The sequence below is a fragment of the Eptatretus burgeri genome, chromosome 15 (assembly GCF_056783735.1).
Source record: "Eptatretus burgeri isolate ZD-2024b chromosome 15, Ebu_testis_v1, whole genome shotgun sequence".
NCBI classification, from domain to species: Eukaryota; Metazoa; Chordata; class Myxini; order Myxiniformes; family Myxinidae; genus Eptatretus; species Eptatretus burgeri.
Window position 1 is genome coordinate 13,073,058 of NC_140975.1, and position 26,030 is coordinate 13,099,087.

The 26,030-nt window shown below is 46.0% G+C and overlaps 1 long non-coding RNA gene across 1 annotated transcript in view; it reads right to left on the reverse strand.

Moving 5' to 3' along the window:
• LOC147011550 (uncharacterized) overlaps positions 1-23,415 on the reverse strand; it is a 33,361-nt gene extending 9,946 nt beyond the window's left edge. Inside the window, exons 1-2 of the long non-coding RNA XR_015051823.1 lie at positions 23,319-23,415; positions 23,117-23,196 (exon numbers count right to left, since the gene is read on the reverse strand). This is a non-coding gene — a long non-coding RNA (uncharacterized LOC147011550). The remainder of the gene's footprint in view (positions 1-23,116; positions 23,197-23,318) is intronic.
• Between the last annotated feature and the right edge of the window lie 2,615 nt (positions 23,416-26,030).

Genomic DNA, 26,030 nt, shown 5'->3' on the forward strand with positions numbered 1-26,030 from the left:
AAGGCAGAGCTCATTTGCCACACATCCTCATTGCAAAAATGCTGCATCAAATTCTTTAACCACTGGCTGACAAGGTCAAGGCAGTTCAGGAGCTGGGGGGATTGTAAGCCTTCACAACTGCTATGAAGGATGTGACAATTGTTGGGTGTGAATAACCTATAGGCTAACATACTCAGGCAGCTTTTTCTTTAACGATTGCCAATCAATGCTCAGCGTATCCTTGTTTCAACCAACGATTCGGTAAATATCGAGCAACTCACAGATATAGATGGCGTGATTGTCGATGTCACAACCCCACCCACTTTCTACATCGGTCCGGTTGCATCCAGTAAGCCGGTGACGTATCTGCACCAGCTACATCCGACATGCAATGACTTAAAACCCAAATGGACCAGCTAAGTGCCCAAGTGCAGGCTCTTACTTGTAATCTTAAAGAGGAGCATGGTCGTAGCTGGACCCATAGCAACATGCAGGAGACTAACATAACCAGCACACTAAAAGGCATTATCACCACAGGTCTATCCCAAAGGTACCAATACAAAAGAACGTCTCCCTCACGAACTCCTCCATGGACCACTTGCTCGACCTTCTTGCACACGAGCCTCTGTTGGTTCTTTCCGGTGAACTCGGTTCTCTTCTTCCTCCTTGGGTGTGGTCATCTTTTGGGGTGCCACCTACAGGGGCAGCCCCAATAAAAATAAATGTACATCTTTTCTTCTGGGCTCCATAGCCAACTACACCACCATGGCTGGCACAAACTGACCAGAGAGATCGTAATCAGCCGAGTTGTACACAAGACGTGTGTCTCTGCGATGGGAAGTCCTCACCTAGCTCTGCCCACAAACAAGAGGTACTTAATTAATGTCTACCCTGTTTATAAATTACATACGCTGCCTCTGTCAGGTGTAACAAATGACTTGCTCTCACAGGTTCCATGCTACATGGTAATTTAACCTATTCGAAACACACGGACCATACTACACTTACACAGTCTTGCTATTGATACCGCTCCCCACCCACTTCCACGTCACAATACCTTTCGAAAGAGTCCTGTTAAAACTCATGATCAAACTCAAGCTCGTGTTAATTAAGTGTGTTGTTGCCAAGAAGGCTAAGGAAAATCTGCAAGACACAGCTATGGGAAAGCCTGTTTCTAAAGTGAACAGGGATGAGTTTGATGGGGAGATTGATGAAATGCTGGCTGAGATGGGCTGGGCACTTGGTGGGGATGGAGAAAGAGAGAATGGCAAAGAGAGCAGATAGGTTGAGGGAGCAAGGAAGGAGGAAAAGAGGAAGACCGTGGTTAAGATGGGAGGATTGTGTGAGGAGGGATATCCACAAAGTATGGGTGATTGGAGAGTGGAGAGAATTGGCTGAGGTCAGAGGGAGGTGGAGGAGTGTCGTGGTCAAGGCAGGGCAGAGGCATGGTGTCATCAGACCTCACCTCCTTATAGAGGGAAGAGGAAGAAAAAAACCGAAAATTGGGTTTTAAGCTTATCTGGAATGGTATTGTCATCGTGCACCATCCGTCTGTCAGTCCGTCTGTAAGTCCGTCTCCTTTTTTGACTTCTCTGGCCAAACCGCTGGGCTGATCAGGCTGAAATTTGGCAGCAATGTTCCTCTTGTGACGAGTAACAGGAATTGCAAAGCTCGTTCTGGTCACATGACTAAGTAGGTCAAAATGTCTGACTTAGTAAATTTCTTCAAAAATCTTCTTCTCCAGACCCACAAGTCAGAATCCTACCAAATTTGGTTTACAACATTAGGCCAGGGTAAGGGTGTTAAATTGCGGAGGTCATGCTGATCATGTGACCAGAAGTGTGTAAAAATGGCCGACTTATTCAATTTTTGTGAAAATCGTGCAAATTCCTTCCAAAACCTTCTTCTCCAGACCCACCAGTCAGAATCCTACCAAATTTGGATTACAAAATTAGGACACAGTCCTAATGTTAAATTGCGGAGGCCATGCTGATCACATGACCAGAAGTGTGCCAAAGTGGTGGTCACGCAAATTCCTTCCAAAATCTTATTTTCTAGACCTATCAGTCAGAATGCTACCAAATCTGGGTTGCAGCATTAGGCTCATGTCGGGATGTTATTTATATTGTGGAACTCATGTGGATCACCTTACTGGAAGTATGTCAAAATGGCTGACTTTGGCAACTTTTGGGAAAACCGTATTCATTCCTTTAAAAATCTTCTTCTCCAGACCCACCAGTCAGAATCCTACCAAATTTGGGTTACAACATTAGCCCAGGGCCCAAATAAGCTACAGGATCAGCGGTCCTATTATTTAAAATTTGAATTGAGTTGGGCAACTGAAAAGTGACTGATGGCACACAAAGTTTTTGTTTGACCTGCCCAAAGGGCAACCTCAAAATTTTGCGAGCCTTGCGATTCAATCTCATTCTTCCATCCAGGTCTTCAAGGCAGCTGTTCACCACCATCTGAAGTCATCCCACACCCCCCATCAAAAACCATGATTCTTTCTACACCCTTTAGACCACTCCCCACCCTCCACAAAAAGCTTTTGTATCCATATTATACACCCACTGCATTCTCCCTTACCCCTCATCATTACCTACATCCCTTGTTTGTCCGTTTCTATTTTCTCCATTCATCCTGCTGTTAGCATTTCCCCTTTCTCCTGCTGTTCCCTTTGTTATGTTGTGTCCTGATCTGTTCTGCTTCCGAGCTCTTCCATGAGCCTTGACCACGGATAGAAAAAAATGTTTACATGTAGAACCAAAGCGTTCAATGTGGAACTGGAAAGGAGATTTTAATAGTTTACTTGTATATTTATTATGTACGTTAAAATGAAACGTAATCAGAAAGGGGCGGGACGCTGTGAAAACAGAAAAAGGGTGGGACATTGGGGAAACGTGCAACTTATTAACTTCAGTTGTCATGATATAATTTGCAATTGTTGATGAAGTTTAAATGAGCCAAGTCAAATGACATTTAAACCGTCACAAAATTACTCGAGTCTGACTCGAGTTGCTGACTGGCCCCAACTCTGGAAGAGAGAGAGAGAGAGAGAGAGAGAGAGAGAGAGAGAGACACAGAGAGAGAGAGAGAGAGAGAGAGAGAGAGAGAGAGAGAGAGAGAGAGAGAGAGAGAGAGAGACAGAGACAGAGACAGAGACAGAGAGAGAGAGAGAGAGAGAGAGAGAGAGAGAGAGAGAGAGAGAGAGAGAGAGAGAGAGAGAGAGAGAGACAGAGAGAGAGAGAGAGAAAAAGAGAGAGAAAAAGAGAGAGAAAAAGAGAGAGAAAAAAGAGAGAGAAAAAAGCATAGACTGACTTTCTTTTATTACAAAAAATACAAAACACACAAGAAGGTATTGTTACGGCTTTGGAGTCAACAGGAGAGGGGGGAGGGGGGCATGAGGGGGTCTCTCGGATCTGCTTCCCTGACCTCCCTGAACCTGAAGCCGACGGATCACGGATAACTCCATGACCCGACAGGTTGCTCAGCAACCGTACCATAGGCGCCAGTTGTGGCAACCAGGTCTAACAGGATACTTGCACCCAGCATCTCGTTATCTTATCTGGTGACCTAATTACCTCAAATGAGGGACCGTGCTATCAACATGCCACCTGTATTTACCTATTATGTGTGGCTAAGTGAACAGTAGGTGGGCGTTGGCTATCCAGCCAAGTAAATCAGTGGGGTACAACTTCCCATTTATTTATCAAATACCCGCTATGCCGAACCAATGAAGGAAAATAAACAATCGAGAAGGTTTGAAAACAGTTTACCAACGTAGCCTGGAAGGCATGTATTTACAGGTGGATAATCCACAAGCACATATTTACAATCACAATTATTTACAAGCACATATGAAAATCAAAGACACAAAGAGAAACAATGAACCTGAGCACAGAAGATCCCCTCACACACTTTTCATTATCTAAGGACAGACAGGCGTGCCACACAATCATCCAAGAAAGTAGTGAGGAAGAGGGAGAGAAAGAAAGAAGAGCGAGGCATGGCTGTGGCCCCTTGCTTACCCAATGCAAGCAGGTGGGCTTGTGTTGATCCCAAAGGGTAGGGAAGGGAAAGGAAGGAAAGGAAGGGAATGTGGTGGTGTGTCAGTGCAATGTTAGGAGAGGTGTGTGTGTGTGTGTGTGTGTGTGTGTGTGTGTGTGTGTGTGTGTGTGTGTGTGTGTGTGTGTGTGTGTGTGTGTGTGTGTGTGTGTATGGAGCCATTGCACCCGAGGATTGCATACTGCTGTCTGCCCTCAGAGCTGTTTGGTCAGCGCACTCGTTCAGACAATAAAGTAGGCAGATCGTGGTCTAATCTGCTATGTTTGGTTTAGATTGGATATGTAATGACTGAATGTATTGTGCTCAGACAGACAGACAGAAGGATAGATAAACATCAAATTGTGCAATTTAGTATGAAGACTTCGCTCGATTTTGGTGGAATTATGGTATACTGTGTGGCATGGGGCTGCTCTATTCGACCAGTCACATAAATCAGCGATCTTGTTTCGGACATCAGTATCCCCAGGAACGCAATCGCAAGAGTGAACGAGATGGCACAATGGGAGAATTCTCCAGCAAAAGTATGGCAATGTGATTGTTACCCTCGCCGAAGGAGAGGGTATTGCATTTGGGTCCATTTGTCTGTGCCTGTCTGTTTTTGTTTGTTTGTCTGCACAGAACTTTCATGTTTTTCTCCGCAACTGCTTGTCGGATTGAGAAGAAATTTTCACAATTTCGTGCGAGTACTTGTATAGATTGGTTTAATCATAATTATGACATCATAGTGTGGTGTGGCATCCATGTTGGAAAAACGGAAAAACTTTCGACCTCTGTATCTCTGAAACCGCACCAAGGAAAAAATTGAAACTTGGCACACAGCAAGTACTCCTCAAGGGGAATAATGTGATGTTTTGACGACGTCATAGGTACCTTTGTTATGATGTCATAATTGCAGATGTAGAATGCTACATCTGATCAGTATGAAAATTTTTGAGGGTCATCTTGGGATAAAATGGTGCACAGAAAAAGAAAAAGAAAAACTTGATGACATCATCAGTCACGTGATTAAAAGCACTCGGAACCATGACAGGGAGAAGCAGAGAATTGGCGGAGGCACTGAAAAGGAGGTGGGTATCCATGGCATGTGTGCAGGAGACAAAATGGAAGGGACAGAGCACAAGAGAGATTGGAGAAGGATATAAACTCTTCTACTCAGGTGGTAGAGAAGGAGGAAATGGAGTCAGTATTATCTTGAATGAGGAGCTCAAACAGCAAGTGGTGGATGTCAACAGGGAGTGAGACAGATTGATGAGAGTCAAGATCATATGGGGAAGGAGTATCCTGAATATCATCTCTGGGTATGCCCCCCAAGTTGGATGCTCAGAACAAGACAAGGAGGAATTCCGAGAACATCTGGAAGACATGATCACGAACATCCCAGGGGACGAACCCATGATCCTGGGAGCAGACCTTAATTGTCACATGGGAAGTACTTCTGAAGGATATGGAACCAGAAACGAGGAAGGGGAGAGGATGCTAGAAATGGCGGAGAGTTTGAAACTTTTCTTCGTTAATACTGAATTCCAGAAAAGGGAAGCACATCTGGTGACATATAAAAGTGGAGTAGGCAGGACACAAATTGACTATGTATTGGTACGTAGCAAAGACCGAAAGCAAGTGAAAGACACGAAGTATACCTGGGGAAGTAGTAGCTCATCAACACCAAATGCTAGTGATGGACTTGTTTGAGAGGGGGAAGGCGAGAAAGAGAAGCCAGGACCAGAGAGAAAGGAAGATCAGAATTTGGAAACTGAAAGATTCGGTAGTGGAGTACCAGGACAGAGTCAGGGACAAGATGACCAATGCTGGCATGGAGGACCTCTGGAAGACCTTGAAGGGGGTACTGGTCGAAGAAGCAGCAAAGGTGTGTGGGAGAACATCTGGGAAAGGTAGACAAAAAAAGGAAACTTGGTGGTGGTCAGTCAAAGTTCAGAACAGCATCAAGATGAAGAAGGCCACCTTCAAGGAGTGGCAGAGGGATAGAGAAAACCAGGAAAAGAGGGACCGCTACAAGGCAGCAAAGAATGACGTCTGGAGATCAGTGGCAGAAGCAAAGGAGCAAGCCACAAAGGAGTGGTATGAGGAAATGGAAACACCGGAGGGAGAGAAAAAGGGTGTACAAGGTAGCGAAACAACGGGAAAGAGAAAGAAGAGACATCCCAACTATGAAGGTGATCAAAGACAGGAAAGGGAACATCTTGGTTGAGGAAGAAATAGTTAGAGCTCGGTGGAAAGAATACTGTTATGGTGGTGGAAATTCACATAACACCATTCAGGTTCCCCAGAGATCAGTTATTTCGATAAGTGTGTGTTCCAGGTTAAATTTCCCCACTGATGTACAAATAAAAGGGATTTATTCGTGTTCCGTGCTGTGCATCTTTGAGTTAGCCGTTATTCTGGTCCATCTTTTATTTCAAACAACATCTCTTCAACAACAAATCTACAGCCATGCCACCACCACCACAATGCCAACAACTCAAAAATCACGCCGCCACAAACCACAATGCCAGCAACTCAACAACCACGGCACCTCCACCAGAACGCCAACTACTCAACAACCACACCGCCACCACCACAAACGCCAACAACTCAAAAACCATGCCACCTCCACCACAACGCCAACAAATCAACAACCACACCATCCCCACCACAGCGCCATCAACATCGCGCCACCATCATGCCCGCCTGAGCGACAGCGGCAAAATGCCGTGATACGAACTCGTGGCGCGACAGAGAGAACCACACTCCAGCCTCCGTGTGCAAATCAGCCGTGAAGACGGCTGATTTGCATAAATGGATCAGAACGGGCTTTGCCTTTGAAAAAGCCAGCCAATCAGAGGTGAAAGGGGCGGAGCCAGCCTGGGGTGAAGGTTCAGAGGTGAAAGGGGGAAGCGCCGATTTCAGGTGGCGAAACCTCCAGCGGCTTCTCCCCTCGGGCTATAAAAAGCCGCGTTGGCAACGCGCGGAGAGCAGTTGGTGGTGAAGCTGGCGAGCGGAGGTGGTTGTTCGTCGTTCACGGGTCATTCACCGGAGGAGCTTGGAGTCGTCGGAGCAAGCGGCAGCATCGGAGCGTGGGGGTCTGGGCAGACAGCCCTGATACGGTCGGGCGACGCTGATGAGTGAACGGGGTCTAGATGAGCATCAACTCTGAAAGAGCAAGGCACCCGTTCGCTCCTCCGAAGCATCGCTGGCCAGGCTCGCCAAAAAGGGGCCGCGACGAAGCCGGGCCACCAAGGCCAACCAAGCAGCCGTACAAGCTGCTTGTCAAGCCGCCAAAGCGACTGGCGCGTTCGCGACGCACCAGACGGTACCGAGACGCCAAAGGTCGCCAAGCAAAGACCATCGAGTCGCCAGCAGGGCGGCGAGGAAACCTGCCCGGCCTCTCAGAGCCTTTCGGTCATCCCGGCTCTGAGGAATATTAAAGGCTTACACGCCCGTGTCTTTTCTTTCTTGGGTTTTTGTATGGAAGTCTGTGGCGCCTTGTCTCTAAGTAGAATTTTGAGTAAGTACGTGCTTGTACATTCCGAATAGAACTTGGCTGTAGGCTTTTGCTCGTGTCTTGTCCCCATTCCCCCATTGACTGCTTACGTGCCGAGTGTGAAAATAAATCCCCCATTGTTGAATGTCAACCTGCTCGTTGCGCCCCTTCCTGTATTGACTGTCATTGTGCGCTCGGGATATTAACTGGCTTTTAAGGCCGATAAAAGTGATCATTTGGTCTGATGGGACTTGGCGATATATAACTGCTCGGCTTCGCACACGGAACGAGCCACTTAAGCGGCTCAGTTTCGTACAGGTCCCATCGAGGTATAGACTGCCGGTATTTCTGTCCGCGTGAATAATTAGGTACATCGATAATTCGGCGATCAACCCTGTAGCGCGAGGACAGAATAATTGGCTAGTTTCTGATGCGTTAAGGCATCCGTGACTGAATTTCGGCCTTGGTCCGGAAAGTCACGACTGGATTGCGGCCTTCGGTGGGCGTGCGACCGCGATTTGGCTAGAACGGTCATCCACACGCCGAACGCGGTGGAAAACCACAACACTGGTGTCCGGGAGCGGGATTCGGCCTCATCCTCCTCCAAACGAAATTAACGGAACCGGATCAAGGGTGTGCGAAGCGACCCTCCGGTTCCATTAAATTACGAGCGTTGAAATTTTTTTTATTCCTGGCACGCATCATGTCCAGCCAAGGCGAGCAGGGACAGGGAGGAATAGGTTTTAATGTAGAATCCATGGCCCGGGATGGTTCTTTTTATTATAACCTCCCCACGAGTTGTCGTCAGTGGGAGCGGCCTGTGCATGAATTTTACTGGCAACCAAATTCGGAGTCACAAAATAGCGGCGCGGCTCCATCTCGGTGCGACACGAAGTGGGAGTGGGCTATTAATAGCGCAACGAACGGCACAACACAAGGCGAGGGCTCCCAACCATCGGTTCAAACCACGTGGTCATGGCAGGCGAGGCAGGCGAACATTGGCAAGCTTCAGGCACAATTGGGGGATGCCTTGGAACAGGTGAGGCGTTATGAAAATTATATAAAGGACGTACAAATTGAAGTGGACAAGGCACAACGGCACGCTGACGAGCTTCAGAAAAATTATGTGTATGGGGGGCCACAACAATTAGCCGATGTATGGGAACGAATTTGGTGGCTGAAAGAGGACTTAGCCAACAGAGTCGACGAACTATGTGGAAAAAAGAATTTAGTAGTGTTGTATACCCATAATTTGGAACATGAGAAGAGCGAATTGAACAAAAGAATAGAGGAGGAGCAAATTACTAATTCTTGGGATAGGAAGAACTTGGAGGAAGAATGGAAAATAAAGCTAGAAAAGGAAATTTGGAATTGAAACAACTGAAGGAAAAGGTAAGATCAGGCAATCAGATAAGAGAAAGCCTCGAACAGAAGATAAAATGAGGAGAGAAATCTCTGGAGCAAAGGAAGGAAGAATTGTTGGAAAAGTCAAGACAGTTCGAAGAACTACAGGGAGAAATGAGGAAAGTAGAGTGGAGTACCCATGAGTTGGAACAAGAGAAGAGCGAACTGAACGAAAGAATAGAGGAATAGCAAATTAGTAATTCCCAGGATAGAGAGAACTTGGAAGAAGAATGGAAAACAAAGCTGAAAAAGGAAAAACGGAAACACGATTTGAAATTGCAACAACTGAAGGAAAAGGTAAGATCAGGCAATCAGATAAGAGAAAGCTTAGAACAGAAGATAAAAAAGAGGAGAGAAATATCTCAAAAAAACTAAAGGAATACGATAAGAGAATGGACGACATGATGGAGGAAGCATGCAAAAGAGGCGAGGAGACAAGCAAGAAATTAGGGGAAAAAGCTTCTGAGTTACGGAAACACCAAAACAAAGAGACGGAATTACAAAACGAGCTGAGGATGTTAAGAGAGGAAAGAAAGAGAACGGAGAATGAAACGTTAAGGAACCACACTGTGCAGATCGAACAGTTAGAAGCCAAAGCAAGGTTGGGGTACGCGGAGATGTTGGAAGAACAACGAATGAAGCAGGAAAGGGAAGTCAATAAATTGAAGGAAACTACGAGATTGGAGAATGAAGAACATGAGAGAGAGAGAGTGGGAGAGGAAACAAAAAGAACATGGATTTGAAATTGAACAACTAAAGGAGGAAGCAAGATTAAAGAATGAGATGCAAGAAAGAGTATTGAAAGAAACAACGAGATTGGAGAAGGAAGAACAAGAGAGACAGTGGGAGAGGAAACAAAAAGAAGGACAAGAACAACTCAAGGCGAAAGCAAGGTTGAAGTACGCAGAGATAGTGGAAGAACGACGAATGAAACAGGAAAAGGAAATGAGCCAATTGAACGAAACGATGAGATTGGAGAAGGAAAAAACATGGGAGACAGTGGGAGAGGAAAAAAAAAGGACGAGAACAACTAAAGGAGAAAGCAAGGTTGAAGTACGCGGAGATAGTGGAAGAACGACGAATGAAACAGGAAAAGGAAATCAGCCAATTGAAAGAAACGATGAGATTGGAGAATGAAGAACATGAGAGACGGTGGGGTAGAAAACAAAAACAATATGAATTTGAAATTAACCAACTAAAGGAGAGAGCAAAGTTGGAGTCCATGGAGATGGAAAAACTCTGGAAAAATAATGAACAACTACAAAGGCTTAGAGAAGAATATCGACTCAAATGGGAAGGAAAATGGAGCCAGGAAGTAGAACAGCACAATGATATGGAATGTGTGACATCGCCACAGGGAGGAACGATAGTGGTGCGGGACTTGATTGACATCACTCGTCGGATGAAACAACAATTAGGGCGAACCCTGATGAAGGAGACACGGGAGATTGTGCATGGTGTCGGTACCGCAATGGAGGCGGGTGAGGTCATGATAAGAAACGGCACAATTGATGAGGAGTCTGAAACGTGTAGGGTGAGACACGAAGAGACAACAGAAATAAAATGTATAGAAACACAGGAGGTAGACGAAATAATAATAGAGACGATGGCAGAAATAACAATGGAGACGAAGGAAACAAAAGAGGTGACAGAAACACAAATAGTCACGGAAACAGACATGGGAGATAGAGGGTGAATTGGACAAGGAAATTGACGAGCACACACACATGGAGTTAGCGAGGGACAATGAGGGTGAGCTTGGGGAGTGTTTGGTGACCCGATGTGGGCAACAGGATGGCCTCCTACAGGAACGAGGGGAGGAAATATTCCCCCTTCAGGCAGATCGCGACGAGGTGAGTCCGGTCGGGCCAACGAGGTAGAGGGGGTTCATGGTGTGAACAGGTGCACGCAGAGCTTGGGGGGGGGGGGGTATAGAAACCCCGGGACCCTTCGTGGTGGCGCTATTCCCCAGCGCCAATGTCCGGGTGTGTGTGGTTAAAGGTGTGAGTGCGGCGAGTGTGCTGAAATGCGCGCATTGCGCGAGTGTCATGGCGAGGTGTGTAAGCGTCATGGCACGTGGAAGTGCGTGCGTGGAATTGTGACAAAGACAGCACCAGACAAGAGACAAGGGCCGTGTAGCGGCCGTAGCTATTTCGAGAACCGTGCCGGATTCGCACAGCATCGCGCGCGAGGTCCGTGGTGTGCTTCGCACGAGGCCGCCACGGGCGTGCCGACGCGAGTGAAATCCAGTCCGGAAACGCCCGCGGTGGATACAAGCCGACCCCGCGAACGGACAGAAGTTAGGCTGGAGATTGTGAATTTGGATCGGACGGGTTTTCCAGGCGAGCGTGTGTGTAAAGCTCTGGTTGCCTGCGCCGCGCGTTCTGTTCGCAGAGCGCGCGAAGCCTTTTCCCCGATGCGTGACGCGTGCCCGGCTTGCGCGAGAAATCGCGCGGGTTCGGGGTGCGAGTGACGTCATCGGGGATTCCGTGGCGCGGGTTACGGGTGAGCAGAGCACACAGGCTCGCGTGGGGAACCCCTTGAAACGCGAGGCTTGCTTGGGATGCGCAGGGTGACGTTATGGTTGCACGCATGGTTGGAATCCGGCAGAAGGGAAATCCCCGCCGGATGTCACCGTCCAAGAGGAAGGGACGAGGTGCGCGAAGCGCGGGCAGCTGCCGTGACGGCACGGGAAAAGAGCGCGGATTGCGAATTGACGCGCTGGTGCGCAAGGAAAAGAAAAATAAAAAAAAAGAGAGAGAAAAGCAAGCCTCGCCACTTTGGGTAAACAGGATTCCCAGGCAAGGGGTAGGAGACCCCCTTGCTTAGGGCACAGGAAGCACTAGTTAGCAGGAAGGGTTAGTTTAGATAGACCGACCTCATGGGGCAGGGACAAGTCCTCATGGGGCCTGTGGAATGGATTAGTTAGAGGGATTTTAGGATAGATTTAGAAATGAAAAATTGATTTCTGGAGACAGTGACAGACTTTGAATGTGAAGTGGGGACGTAGCTTAGCTACGTAGATTAAAAGGATGTGCTGTAGGTAAGGGACGACGAGGAAGCACGAGATAGTTTGGGGATTTAGTTAGCAGAATGGCAGTGTTCAGTGATGTGAGCGATAAAATGAATTGAAAGGAAACATGTTGAGTGAGTGAGGGCCAGCGGGCCGGTTTGAATGGGGTGAATGGTGCGATGAGTGATTGGGGGGAGGAGTGATTCCCACCCAAGGGACCCCGGGGTCAGAGTAATGTTAGTTAGTGGGCTAGTTAAATTTACAAAATGGAGGTCGTTTTGCTGTTGGTGCGAGTGTAGGCCCGAAACCCGTTTGGAGGGGTGCAGGAGTCCTGTGACAGGCCGGGCGAAGACCATCGAGTCGCCACCAGGGCGGCGAGGTAACCTACCCGGCCTCTCAGAGCCTTTCGGTCATCCCGACTCTGAGGAATATTAAAGGCTTACGAGCCCGTGTCTTTTCTTTCTTGGGTTTTTGTATGGAAGTCTGTGGTGCCTTGTCTCTCAGTAGAATTGTGAGTAAGTACGTGCTTGTACATTCCGACTAGAACTCAGCTGTAGGCTTTAGCTCGCATCTTGTCCCCATTCCCCCATTGACTGCTTACGTGCCGAGTGTGAAAATAAATCCCCCATTGTTGAATGTCAACCTGCTCGTTGCGTCCCTTCCTGTATTGACTGCCATGGTGCGCTCGGGATATTAACTGGCTTTTAAGGCCGATAAAAGTGATCATTTGGTCCGACGGGGCTTAGCGATATATAACCACTAGGCTTCGTACTCGGAATGAGCCAGTTAAGTGGATCGGTTTCGTGCAGGTCCCGTCGAGGTATAGACTCCCGGTATTTCTGTCTGCGCGAATAATTAGGTACATCGATAATTCGGCGATCAACCCTGTAGCGCTTGGACAGAATATTTGGCAAGTTTATGATGCGTTAAGGCATCCATGACTGGATTTTGGCGTTGGTCTGGAAAGTCACGACCGGATTGTGGCCTTCGGTGGGCGCGCAACCGCGATTTGGCTAGAACGGTCATCCGCACGTCGAACGCGGCGGAAACCACAACAATACTTTGAAACACTGCTAAATGAGAGGAATGAAGTGGAAGAGCTGATTGAAGTACCACCACTGGAAGGACCAGTCCAAATGGTAACAATGCAGGAAGTCAGTGAAGCCATCAGGAAAATGAAGAAGAACAAAGCAGTGGGACCATCCGAAGTAACCATCAAAATGATCAAAGCACTCGGATACCATGGAGTCCGTTGGACCCACTGGATCCTCGAGAACATCTGGATAACGGGGAATATGCTAGAAGACTGGAGAGAAAGTGTACTGGTTCCAATATACAAACAAAAAGGAGATGTGCTCGAATGTGGGAACTACAGGGGAATCAAACTCACGGAGCAGATGCTGAAGATCACCGAAAGGATTCTGGACAAGAAAATCAGAGAAGTCACGAACAACGACCAAATGCAGTTTGGCTTTCGACCTAAATGAGGCACTACTGATGCTATTTTCTTCTTCAGACAACTGCAAGAGAAGCATCTGGAAAAGAACAAGCAACTACCATGTGTTCGTCGACCTGGAAAAGGCATACGACAGAATCCCCTGGGAGTTGGTCTACTGGAGTTTACGCAAGAAAGGAATACCTGAACACTTGACAAACATCGTCCGGAACACCTACAACCAAACAACAACTAAGGTCAAAACAGTACACGGAATGACGGAGAGCTTTGAAGTCGAGGTTGGCCTTCATCAAGGGTCAGCACTAAGTCTGTTATTGCTTGTCATCATCTTGGACGTCATCAGCCAAGAATGCCAAACTGGCCTTCTCTGGTAAATGCTGTTTGCAGACGACTTGGCGATCACGGCAAAAACGGAGAAAGATCTGCAAAACCAACTTCAAAATTGGCAGAGAAGACTGGAACAAAAAGGAATGAAGATGAATGTGAAAAAGACAGTATCAATGACCATCGGGAAGAGTAAGACCAAGAGAAAAATCAACATCAAGGATACAGGGGGAGCAACCTTGAGCCAAGTTGAGGACTTTGTGTACCTGGGAAGGTCAAGAAGTTACCATTGAAACTGAGGATTAAGGAATACAAGACAGTCATCAGACCAGTGCTCCTGTATGGAGCTGAAACATGGGCATTGAAGAAGAAGGAAGAGCGGCTACTAATGAGAACAGGGATGAGAATGTTGAGGTGGATTATGAGCATCAGTCTAAGAGAAAAGAAAATGAACAAGAGCATCAAGGAAATGGCAGGAGTGGTTGGGATCGAGGAAAAGGCGAGAGAGGCAAGGTTGAGGTGGTTTGGACATGTGAAACGGCAAAGGGAAGAGGAACCATCAAGGAGAGCAATGGAATTGAATGTACCTGAGAAAAGGAAAAGGGGAAGACAAGCGAAAAGATGGATGGACTGTGTAAAAGAAGACATGAAACACCGTGGAATGAAGGAGGAATGGGCCCTGGATCAGTTAATGTGGAGGAAGGCTGCTCGTTGGGATGGAGGCGACCCCAGCTAAATGGTAAAAGTCAATGGAGAACAACAAGAAGATCATCAGTCACATGATTCGGCAGCCATATTGTTTTTTTTTTTTTTTTTGTAAAACTTCAAAAATCTTCTTTTCTGAAGTGGTTGAACAGATCGAGCTGAAACTTTACACGTATAACCGACTGCCTATGCATGAGGAACACAAAGTTCACATATATGCTGTCATAGGTCACATGGTTTGGCAGCCATATTGGATTTACCCGACAATCTATTAAAAAAACAATCTTCTCCAGAACGGCTGGACAGATTGAGGGGAAACTTCAAACAAATGTTCCCCAAGCCATGGGTGCATAAGTTTAAGGAATAGTTGATAGGTCACATGGTTTGGCAGCCATATTAGATTGAACAAAAATATTAAATAATGTTTTCCCTGGAACCGCTTACTGAATCGATGTGAAACTTCAGATTTATGATCCAGTCGTGATGGGGAATACATGTTTTAAATTTCAACTTGAACAGATGCATGATCTGGCAGCCAGATTTATTTAGGTTTTTGACATGGGTTTTTTTTTTGAATAAGGCTCACTTGGCTGTGCCTGGATGGGTTTGAGGGTAGAGGAGTTGCAGCTGAAATGCGAATCCTATCCAGGTTCCTCCTGATGACTTCATCTTTGCTTTTTGCTTGTTCAGGTTCCTTCTGAGAACTCCAATGAAGGACTGTACCTATTTGGTCTTCCATTTGATTTGAATTGAAGTTATTTTAATCCCATTCTGAATTCAATTGAATAATTAATAATAATTTTTGAAAACGTCATGGGTCAGGGTCAAGTGTCCGATCAAAGCGGGTTTGCATCAAAGCGGGACGTCTTGGTACCCAGTCATGACTGCCAGCAGATATAAAGTGGCAGTTCTAATTATGTCTCATTAATTATGAAACACACTAGTACACAAACGCCATACAAGATACACCACACAAAAGAAGCCCTGGTGAGGGTCTGCAATCTCTGATTGCTCTTTTTCTTGTTTGTCTTAAATTGAAATACTTATACAGACATTTTTTCGATATTTTTGAAAGAAAGGGTTGCATCGTTTTTTTGTGTTTCATGATGAATTTGAATGTTGTATCGCGACTTAATATCGTTATAAACCAACTACAGTAAAACTCATCAGATGCCGATACGGCTCCAACTTACGTAAGGTAAATGCAATGTATTTGGCTCAAATGTTCTGATTATTCATTGTCTCTTTTTCATTCTTGCATTGCACTTTAAATTTCCTGCTTACATGTCTACATCCCCTCTCATTGAATAAAATATTCATTATAGTGGCGTACATCATCGCTCGTTGATTAGTTTGGAACACCGAATTTCATGGAGAGCCACTACAGATTATTGGTTTTAGTTCTATCACCGTGTGAATCTCTCGAATGGTCCATTATCAAATTAAAGACTGTACATTACCGTTTTTACGACATATTTGTGGCTCAGAGTAATCCTGTCAGAGAGCTTAGTTCGATTAAAAAAACTGTAAGAACCAAGGAACAATAGTGATTTGTGCTATCTACCCACAGGCATTGCGAAAATTCGTAATCCAACCAGGTTCAAATCATACTGACAGCCAATCAAAATTACATCCTTCGGGTTAATCTCAGATTATAAGGAATGTCACCATCGATAATCTCAGTAAATTTTACAAGGCATAGTATTTGTGGATGCCATACATTTTGAACAACGACTTATTTAGCGTCCCTGTGTTGATCGGCACCTACCGCGCAGTACCAGCATGCCCGTTTTTTTCAAGAAGCATGTGGATAACCAACCTCACCAAGCACAAGTAAGTTGTACTTATGTGGGAATAATCAACATCAACCTCACCCAAGCACAAGTAAGCCCTTATCAATGTGGGGACAGCTGCCAGATACATTCATGTTTTATGGAGATGTTTGCCAGGGAGATGTTCTCCTCCACTGTTATCTTTTCCAGCAAAGAACCAAGTCATGAACAACGCCCTCCAACAAGATTGTCATGACTGCGGAGTAGATCTTAGCACAAACTCCACTTACCAGATCATGTCGTCCTGTTCGTACAGGATGGCTACAATGTCTCGTCACCCCTTGTAAAAAAAAAAATTGTGACAATGCCGTTGTGTGCAGAGTGTTAATTTGTTTCCTTTTTCCCTTTTTTCAGATCGAGTGAATGTCACCATGGGTGATACAAGCAATAACAGAGTTAAACAACGGATTGCTTCCGATCGTCTATAAACAAGGAACAACAATGGAAGTTAACTTCCAGCAACAATTCCAACAAGAGTACCTTTGGGACTTCATAAAAGAGACTGTTGCACAGCAGCCCTACAAAACCAATGATGATCTTAAACAGGCAGTGAGACTTGCTTTTAATCGTATCATCCCACAAATGCTCCGGAAAATGTCCCACAGAACATGGTGCAAAATGATTCTCTGCAATGACAAAGATGAAGCACAAACGGGGATCCACTGGAGTCATTATCCACTGGATACTGAAGGCTTGTGTCATATTATGTAAAATCTGTAATAAAGTAAGAGTACTGCAGATGTATCTGGGGTAACTTGTAGAACCCTTCAGTGTTATCAGCCAAGATGATAAAAAGGAATGTTACAATTTTTACAAGAGGTGACAAGATATTCTGGTTATCTTGTAGAGGTAGTTGATATCCTTGTCTCTACACTCCAGCATTTCCACAAGGACTCAGCCATGCTCAACCTATAAGTCAGCTGGACCAAGACAAAGATGTAATGTCAAGGAAGAGGATGCCTTCCTCCTATCAATTATTGACAATTTCTCTATGGACACAGTCAATTTGAATATCTTGGTTCTTGCATCTGGTCATGAGGCAGCTCTACACGAGAATTTAAGAGACAATCAGCCATCACAATCCACATTGGCATCACTTTCCACAGTCTGGAAAGTCCTAATCAACAAATGCCTTAAGCATAGACTCTACAGCACACTAACATGGCTCTTTGCCAATGGTTCCAAAAAAACGTGGACTTGGACCGCAACCATCAATACCCGCATTAGTGCCATTGATGTGAAAGCCTTGCGATGAATCCTTCACAGCAGGATCATATCACCATGACAGAGATGAACTACCAGCCACAACACGTAAGCCTCAAAACTCTAATCGCTCGAACCCAACTGTGATAACATGGACATCTCCATCAACAAACAGAAAAGGATGCTGCGACCCTCTTCACCCACGCACCACCTGACTGAAAGCGTCCCAGAGCATGCACCCATGTATATGCTGGAAGGAAACCTTCAAACAGCTGTCCTGTCCGACAGCTGTTCAAAACCCATAGGCCTGTCCGAAGAAGACACGAGAAGAATGGTGCTCGACTGAGTGACTTGGAAAGGATCATTGTTGCGGTCACATCACATCAGGACTTGCTGGATGAATGAATGAAAGGTGTTGAGGGAAAAACATGTGGACAAGAACAAATGGATGTAACACAGCACAAGAAGAGTTGCAGATGAAAAGAGGTTCAAAGCATTATGCCAGTGCAGAAGAAAGCTCAGAGGTAGTAATGTAAGAGGCCATGAGGCAGAGGTAGGTAGCTGACGTGAACTCCTGGAGGAAAGTTCACGAGACAAGACTCCTGAAGGCATTTCCCAATGTGAAAAGAAGGGGAAGAATTGATTAGGGTGAGTATTAAGCTTATGACTTGAGCAGTCCAACAATGGAAGGATTTCTGGTAGAACATGTGTCACCACTGGGTGCATGGATTAAGCAGAGGTGAGCAGGGCAAAAGGAACAAAAGAGATGGTAAAAGAGCGCAAAGCCATCAATGCGCCTGCAGTGAGCAAACAAACCTTGAGACAGCCTCCTGTTGTGAGATGCCATTGACATCGAGGGCTTTAGACTGCATGGCCTAAAATAAATCAAGGTGAGAAATGGCAGCCTCAGCTCCAAGAAGGGATCCATATTCCATGTGACCATAAGTGAAGAATGAAGATTTTGTCCATGAATAATTCATAGGTGGTGGCATACTTTAGTGGCCATCTTGGAGATATGATCCAAGACATTCAAAGCAAATGGTTAAACCCAGGAGCTCCTGAGATCATAGCTTTTCCAAAGGCTGAGCACAGCGATTCTACATAACAAACAGCTTGGAAAGAAAGGTAGAGTGCTAGACTATCAAATGTTCAGTGAGATGGCTTCAACCTAATGAGTAAAAACTGATTTGGTTCGTCTGTTCGTGTGCAGCACAAGGCTGCGGGGACGCATTATTGGCTGAGGGCGTGGCTGTGCTGCTGATGTAATGCCCCTCTGCTGGTTAGGGCAGGAATTTGTTGATGGTGCCAGAGATAGCTCGTCTACTCTCCGCGAAGGATACTGTGAGATAGTTAACGCCCATCCGAGAGGCGGCATACACATTGATGAATCACCCTTCCTGTGAAACACTGGGATTATAGCTGGGTCAATATTCAAACCCAGACTTTAGACAGCTTGGAGGCGAGTGTGCATATCTCTAGGCCATCCTGCCAGCCCTGCTGATTTGGTAATCCGTTGTTGATTTGGTAATCTAAGTAACTTGTCTATGCTGGAATGATGCAGGCAGAAACTAAAAGTGATGATCAAAGATCAGATCTCGAGTAAAGTTTAATTAAAGAAATCTGCTGCAATGATCCCTTACATTACTTGGCTTATGATGTGAAGAAGATGGACTGGCCTGTCGTTAAGAGAGTTCATTTTGGCACAATTATGATTTCAGGAGAAGCAGCACAGAGAAATCAAGTTATCTCGGAACTTATCCACTTTGGTGGGAGGTGAGGATCACATGACTGAAGTTTTACATCTGGGTGGATGGGTGGGAGCCACGAATGAGGATTTTTAAATCCCTTACTTAATACGAGCAGGGGTATTCGGCATTGCCCAGTGTTACCTGGTCAATTTTTTGTGGGGGACTAAAACACTTCCCTATACTCACTAAGGAATGTGATCGGGGATCATTTAATATTTTCTTTTGTGCAGCTACAAAGGCTTAGGCATGATACAGCGATTTTAAAATGGCCTGTCATGGTCACCCTTCCAAATCACAATCCCGTGAGGTTTGCGGAAATCCCGTGGAATTGCGCAAGTCAAGTGACCAAGAGAACGAAAACCAAGAGATCATAAATTAACTTCACACATAAAGAGATGTACAGCACTGTACTGCACAGGGTGGTTATAAAGTCCAATTGCCCCCACCCCCCATCATCATCTACCCTGGTGCATTTCCTATATACGAGGGCCAGTCAATAAGGAACCATAAAATGGTGATTATATATTCGAGAATGTAATGTGTGTCATTGTAGATGACATATGTTCTATCAATGGGTAAGAGTGATGTTTTGCCCATTTTTGATCTGGCAACCTTGAGCGTATGACATCAGTAGAGCAGTACAAGATGGTGGCTCCTTTAGAAGCATGCACCAGGGAGGAGCAACGCTCTGTCATCCGTTTCTTGGGAAGTGAGGGTGTGAATCCCAGTGAAATCCATCGCAGAATGAAGATGCAGTATGGTGATGCATGTTTATCACTGCAGCAGGTGTACAACTGGGAAAGGAAGTTTAAAAGTGGAGTGTCCAGTGTGACAGACGCTGCTCGCTCGGGCCGGACTACACAGCCGACACATCAGAAAAACACCAGGTGCAAGAGTTGAGCGCGTGCTAAGGGAAAACCATCGCATTACGCTGGATGAAATGGTCTCCAAATTGAACATTAGCTATGGTTCAGTACACCATATCATTCACAATGTGCTTGGGTTCCGCAAATTGTCTGCAAGATGGGTGCCGAGACAACTCACAGCCAAACTGAAAGAACGGCGAGTGGATGCATGTGAAGAACTTCTGCGAAGTTACAAAACAGAAGGTGACGCTTTCTTACAGCGCGCAGTGACTGGGGATGAAAGCTGGGTCCACTACTTTCAGCCAGAAACGAAGAGGGCAAGCAAAGAGTGGTGCCATTTAATTTCATCGAAGCCCAAAAAATTCCGCACACACTCGTCCGCTGGAAAAGTGATGCTCTTCTGGGATAGCCAAGGCCCACTTGTAGAGCATTACATGCCCAGAGAGACCACAGTCTCAAGTGCATCATACTGAAAGCTCCATAAAAATCATCAGAAACTAGCAATCAGGTCAAAATGTCGTGGTCGACTCACTACCGTTGTTTTGCTGCAGCATGACAATGCTCGGCCACATACTGCTCATGCTACAGCTGCAACAATCGAGGACATGCATTTTGAGTGTCTTCCTTATCCACCCTACTTGCCAGACCTCGCCCCTTCGGATTACCACATATTTGGGCCACTTAAAGAGGCGCTTGGTGGAACCACTTTTCGATCTGTCAAAGAAGTCCAAGAGGTGGTACATGATTGCCTACACAAGCAGCCAAAATATTTTTTTCTGGAGGAATCCAGGTCTTAATAAAGTGCTGGAAAAAAATGCATTGAACACAATGGAGATTATGCTGAAAAATAACACAGTTGTAACACACGTACATGCAATAAACAATTTGTGAAAAATATTTTAAGGTTACTTATTGACTGGCCCTCGTATGTATTCATGCTAATGTTAATATTTTGGTTGTTATGACAATAAAAGGTTTGTGTATTCATTATATTATAATTTGTCAGGTTCTGCGGAGCGGATAACGGGACTTTGTAAACACCCTGTCGATTAATGGCTGGAGAAGCATTGTAAAAGTGTTACCTTAGAAGTGGATTTCAATGCTCGTGAATGTGCCGTTGACGTTTATGGGTTAAGTTTGACCCCGATCTATAAATATGGTGCCTTCAGGAAGATGTACTGTTACGGATTTGGAAGCCTCTTGCACACAGACAGTCAGCAGTCCCAAAGTTTAGTTATTTCGTTAAGTATATGTGTATAGTTAGAATCCTTTCCGTTAGACACTTCCATCCCCTGTGTCTCACGGGAATTTCATGTGTGCTCTGCGAGTTATTTTGTAGTTAGTTGTTTTTATATTCCCCAACAACATCCTGCTTCGTTCTGCCACCAAACCAAACCTTCACGCACCGACTCCATTATCCACGTGTTTTTGGCTGAAGGCGTGGGCGGAGCCTCCATCGCCTCAGATCGAGGCTTCGCTCTGAAGAAGGGCAGGGAGTGTTTCCTCCAGTCAATGGACGAAGAGCGAGCAAAGCCGAGGCGCTCCAGCCAATGGGAAGCAAGAAGGCCAGAAACAACTACAGAGCCTCTTCGGGGGGCGGGCCACCGACATGCCACCCGTCCAATGGGAGGCAGAGTTACCTCAGGACGGATCCCTCCCACCTCACAGGATTGGTTGAATAATGGTCGGTGCGATCCGTCTGTGTCGTCTGGTCTGGTCTGCTGGCCATTTTTCGTCTTGGTGCTGGCTGGCATCTTCCGCTTCGTTTTGGTTCCTTGGTGCGAGGTTGTCCGTGTGGGTTCGAGTCCCACCGTGGTGGTTGGAGCGTCCAATCTTCCCAAGCCCTTCCACAAGAATCCCAAGCTCCACAAGGGCAGGTCGGCAAGCCGTGCGGATGCGGCCAGGTACCAGCAGAACTCTGACCTCCAGCCTGTCTTTCCCCTTGGCTGCGAGGGTCGAAATAAAGACTATCCGGGTTCATTTTCTTTTTGTGTGTATGTGTCTGTGGTGGCGCCATCCTACAAGTAGAAATTGATAAGTGCTTTTGCTCACTGTACATTACCTACATATTTGTGATAACTCTGCTCTGTGTCTCCCTCCCTATTATAAATAAAAAACCCCGTGTTAAATGTACCAGCTCGTTGCCTGTCGTTTCTATCATTGACCCAGCACGGTGCGGGCTTGAGAAAAAGTGAGGCCGTTTGTGCCGCAAATTGTCATTTGGACCGGCGCGGCTTTGGTAATTTCCGCTCAGTTACGCCGGACCCGAGTCGGTAACAGCGACTCGGTTCGGACAAAGCCGGCCTAGGGTCTGGCTTCCCCAGTAGTTAGATGGCGTGAGTACTTAGGTAAATTGGAGTAGACAAGTGGACCCTACCTCACATCGTCGAAATATTGGTGACCACGGTCCTTTAAGTGATCCGTCGACTCCGGAGTTATCCGGGGTGACGACCTTTCAATTCCGGTGTTCGGTGGTCGTATAGACAAGTGAGGTAACGGTGCTACACATGGGTGGGAGCTTGAAATCTCAGGGAAAAAAAAATGTTTTGAGAAATTTTATGAAAAGGCCCACCCATTTTGGGACGCGTGAGGAACGTGCTATCGGGATTTAGACACTCGAGGGTCATGGACACTACATCTGTAAAGGCCCCCCTTCTCCATTCCCCCCTTCTCTTGACAAAATAATTCCTAATTTCAAATAAAAGCCAAATCTATTGAAATACCGATTACATTAGGTGGTGGTTCATCATTTCTGTGATAAATCCTGTCAGAAGTTTGTATGTTGTTGGTAGACATGTTATTGGATGATATTTGAGGGGAAGTTGGGTTTCTTCTGCCGTTGGAATTAATACGAGGAAGGTGTTACATTCTATGGATGGGACAGACATCCTGATCCATCCATAGTTAAAAACAACCTCTCTGGGATGTCATGACAACAAACTGGGAAATAATTACACAATAAAATGGACATAATTCATGATGAAATCTCAAGTTCTAGATATTAAAATAACTACATGCTTGGTATTCAGAGAACACTTACCCCGTGCAGTCTTGAGGAGAACTTGGTGCGAGAAACCTCTTCTTGGCGGTAAATTTGTGATATTGCATCGATATACATTTCTGAGGTAAATGGGTACAAATTATACTTTGAAACGTCTGCGTTCATGAGCCTTTACAAAGTAGCTTTTATTCTCGTTCTTGAGTGTTTTCATAATTTATTTACCAAACATGGCCAAATTTACCATAATTTCAAGGCCGATAAAGACATCACAATTGATCGGCAAAGTATAAATCAGATCTTTAAAACAACAAATTATGCTTCTTCTTCTTCTTCTTCTTCTTCTTCTTCTTCTTCTTCTTCTTCTTCTTCTTCGTAATGTTCTTCTTCTTCCTCATTTTTTGCTTCCTCTTCCTCCTCTTCTTCTTCTTTTTTTTTTTTTTTTTTTTTTTTTTTTTTTTTGTATACCTTGGTCGAGGCTCGTATGAGAGCGAACACACAACTCACAGCAAGGAGGCATGAGACAAGAGGGGCGGGAGTGGAAGGGACAAAACATTGGGGAACAGACACAGGTGAACTGTGGAAGGGAGAGGGATGGGGATGGGACGGGGAACATGGCGAGGGGAAGATGGACATTAAAGGGACTTTCAGGAAGGAAAGCAGGAGAATTGAAGGAAGTGGGCTTGGGTGGATTATCGGGGGTAGAAAAGATCGAGGATTTGGATGGGGGAAGATAAGAGGTGGTGGTGAACAGCTGTTTTGAAAGCCTGGAGGGAAGAATGGTAAAGAATAGAGTGAGGAAGTTTATTCCAAAGGCGGGAAATAAGAGGAATGAAAGAGTGAAGATGAGAAGTGATTCGTGATTTTGGTAGTTTTACCAGAAGGGGGTTGTTGGCGGACCTTGAGCGCCCTGTGGAAATGTGGTTGGGACAAATCACAGAGAGAGCAGGGGGGCAAGGCTGGAGAGGAGTCGGTAGAAGACAGAAAGACCACCGACCAACCTGCGGTGATTGAGTGAGAGGCCCAAAGACTCAGCTTCATTGCGGGAGATGCCAATGATCTTAAAAGCCCTGGTTTCGACAGCGTGAAGTCGAGAAAGGTGGGAGGCAGGAGCACCAGCCCAGAGGGGAGAGCAGTACTCCATCAGGCTACGGACAAAAGCTTTGTAAGTGGTCAGGAGCTCAAGAGGGCCGAGGAAGGACTTTGCACGACGGAGGATTCCCAGTCGGCGACTGGCTTTTGAGGCAAGGTTGGAAATGTGACTTTCCCAGGAAAGGTCATGGCAGATAGTGAGACCCAGAAGCTTGAAAGAAAAGACTTCTTCCAGAGGATTGTTGAGAAAGTGGATGGGGGGTTTTGTAAACGGTCCTTTCGAAGAGACATAGTGAGAGTGTGAGATTTGTCTGGATTGAAAGACATGTTCCACGTGTTGGACCAGTTTGTGATTTTATCCAGATCTGCAGTGAGCGAAGAAGCTGCTGCTTGCCGGTCTGAGGGATGACAGATGGTACGGCAGAGGGTGGAGTCATCGGCAAAGAGAAATAGAGGATTTTCCAGAGAGTCCAAGAGATCATTGATGAAAACCAGAAAAAGAACAGGGCCCAGAACGCTACCTTGAGGAACTCCAGCCTGCACAGGAAGAGGGGATGAAAGAACTCCATTTAGGGCCACACGTTGACTGCGACAGGAGAGGAAGTCTGCGAGCCATGAGTGGAGATGGCCTTGAATACCATGGGAAGAGAGTTTGGTGAGTAGGGCAGGGTGCCAGACTGTGTCAAAAGCACGTGATATGTCCAGGGATACGGCTCGGATTTCCTGTCTGGCATTGAGGACCTCCATCCATTGATGGGAGAGCAGTAGCAGCATATCTAGGGTAGAGTGACCTGGTCTGAAACCAAATTGATGATTGGAAATCAAGCCATTGGAGAAGAGGAAGGATTTCATGTCTGAAGCGATGATGGATTCCATAACCTTGCTGATGATTGGGAGAAGGCTGATTGGTCTGTAGTTATAGGGATCTGTTTTTGCACCTTTTTTATGCAGGGCAGTGATGTTAGCAGATTTCCAAGCAGATGGCAGATGACCTTGGGAAAATGAGAGGGTGAATAGAACAGAGAGAGGGTGAGCAAGAGCAGAAGAGCAGGCTTTGAGGACACGTGGGCTGATGCCGTCTGGACCGGTTGCAGAATCTGACTCGAGGTTTGAAAGCAAGCTCTCCACCTTGTCAGGAGAAAAGGATACAGAGTCCAGGGACAGTTGGGTGCGACTGGGTAAAGTGGGTAGAGATAGTGATGGGTTTGGGACACAAGATTTAGCTGCAAACACCGAGTTTAGACATTCAGCTTTATCACGTGTGGAATCAGCAGTGCGGCCATTTGAGGTAAGGGAGGGGATGGAGGGGGAACATACACCAGAAACAGATTTGATTAAACGCCACCAGGATTTTGAGGAGGGAGAGAGGTTTGAGAGTTCAGACTTGAGATGAGAAAGATGTTGTTTTCTGGCTCTCCTGAGGGTAGATACACACTTGTTCCAAGCTTTGTGGAAAGAACTGAGATTGCCCTCAGTTGGGTTTGCTTTCCATGAGGCAAAGGCAAGTTGTTTCAGGACAACTGCCTCGCCACAAGCTTCAGTAAACCAAGGGCGGGAGGAAGGGTAGGACAACTGAACATGAGAGGGGATAAATCTGTGCATGAGGGAGAGCAAGTTTCTTTGAAAGAATTCCCAGGATGAGTTGATGTTTGAGAAAGTAGTGATAGGAGACCAGTCTGTAAGTTTGATGGCTGCTCGGAGACCCTGCCAGTCGGCTTGAGTGAAATGCCAGACTCGACGGCAGTGAGGTCGTTCTCTGATAACAGCCAGAGAGACGTCCACTTTAACAAGGACGTGGTCAGAAGAACCAATTGGAGCGAAGGAAGAGCAGCAGATATTGTCAGGGAAATTTGTCAAAATCAGA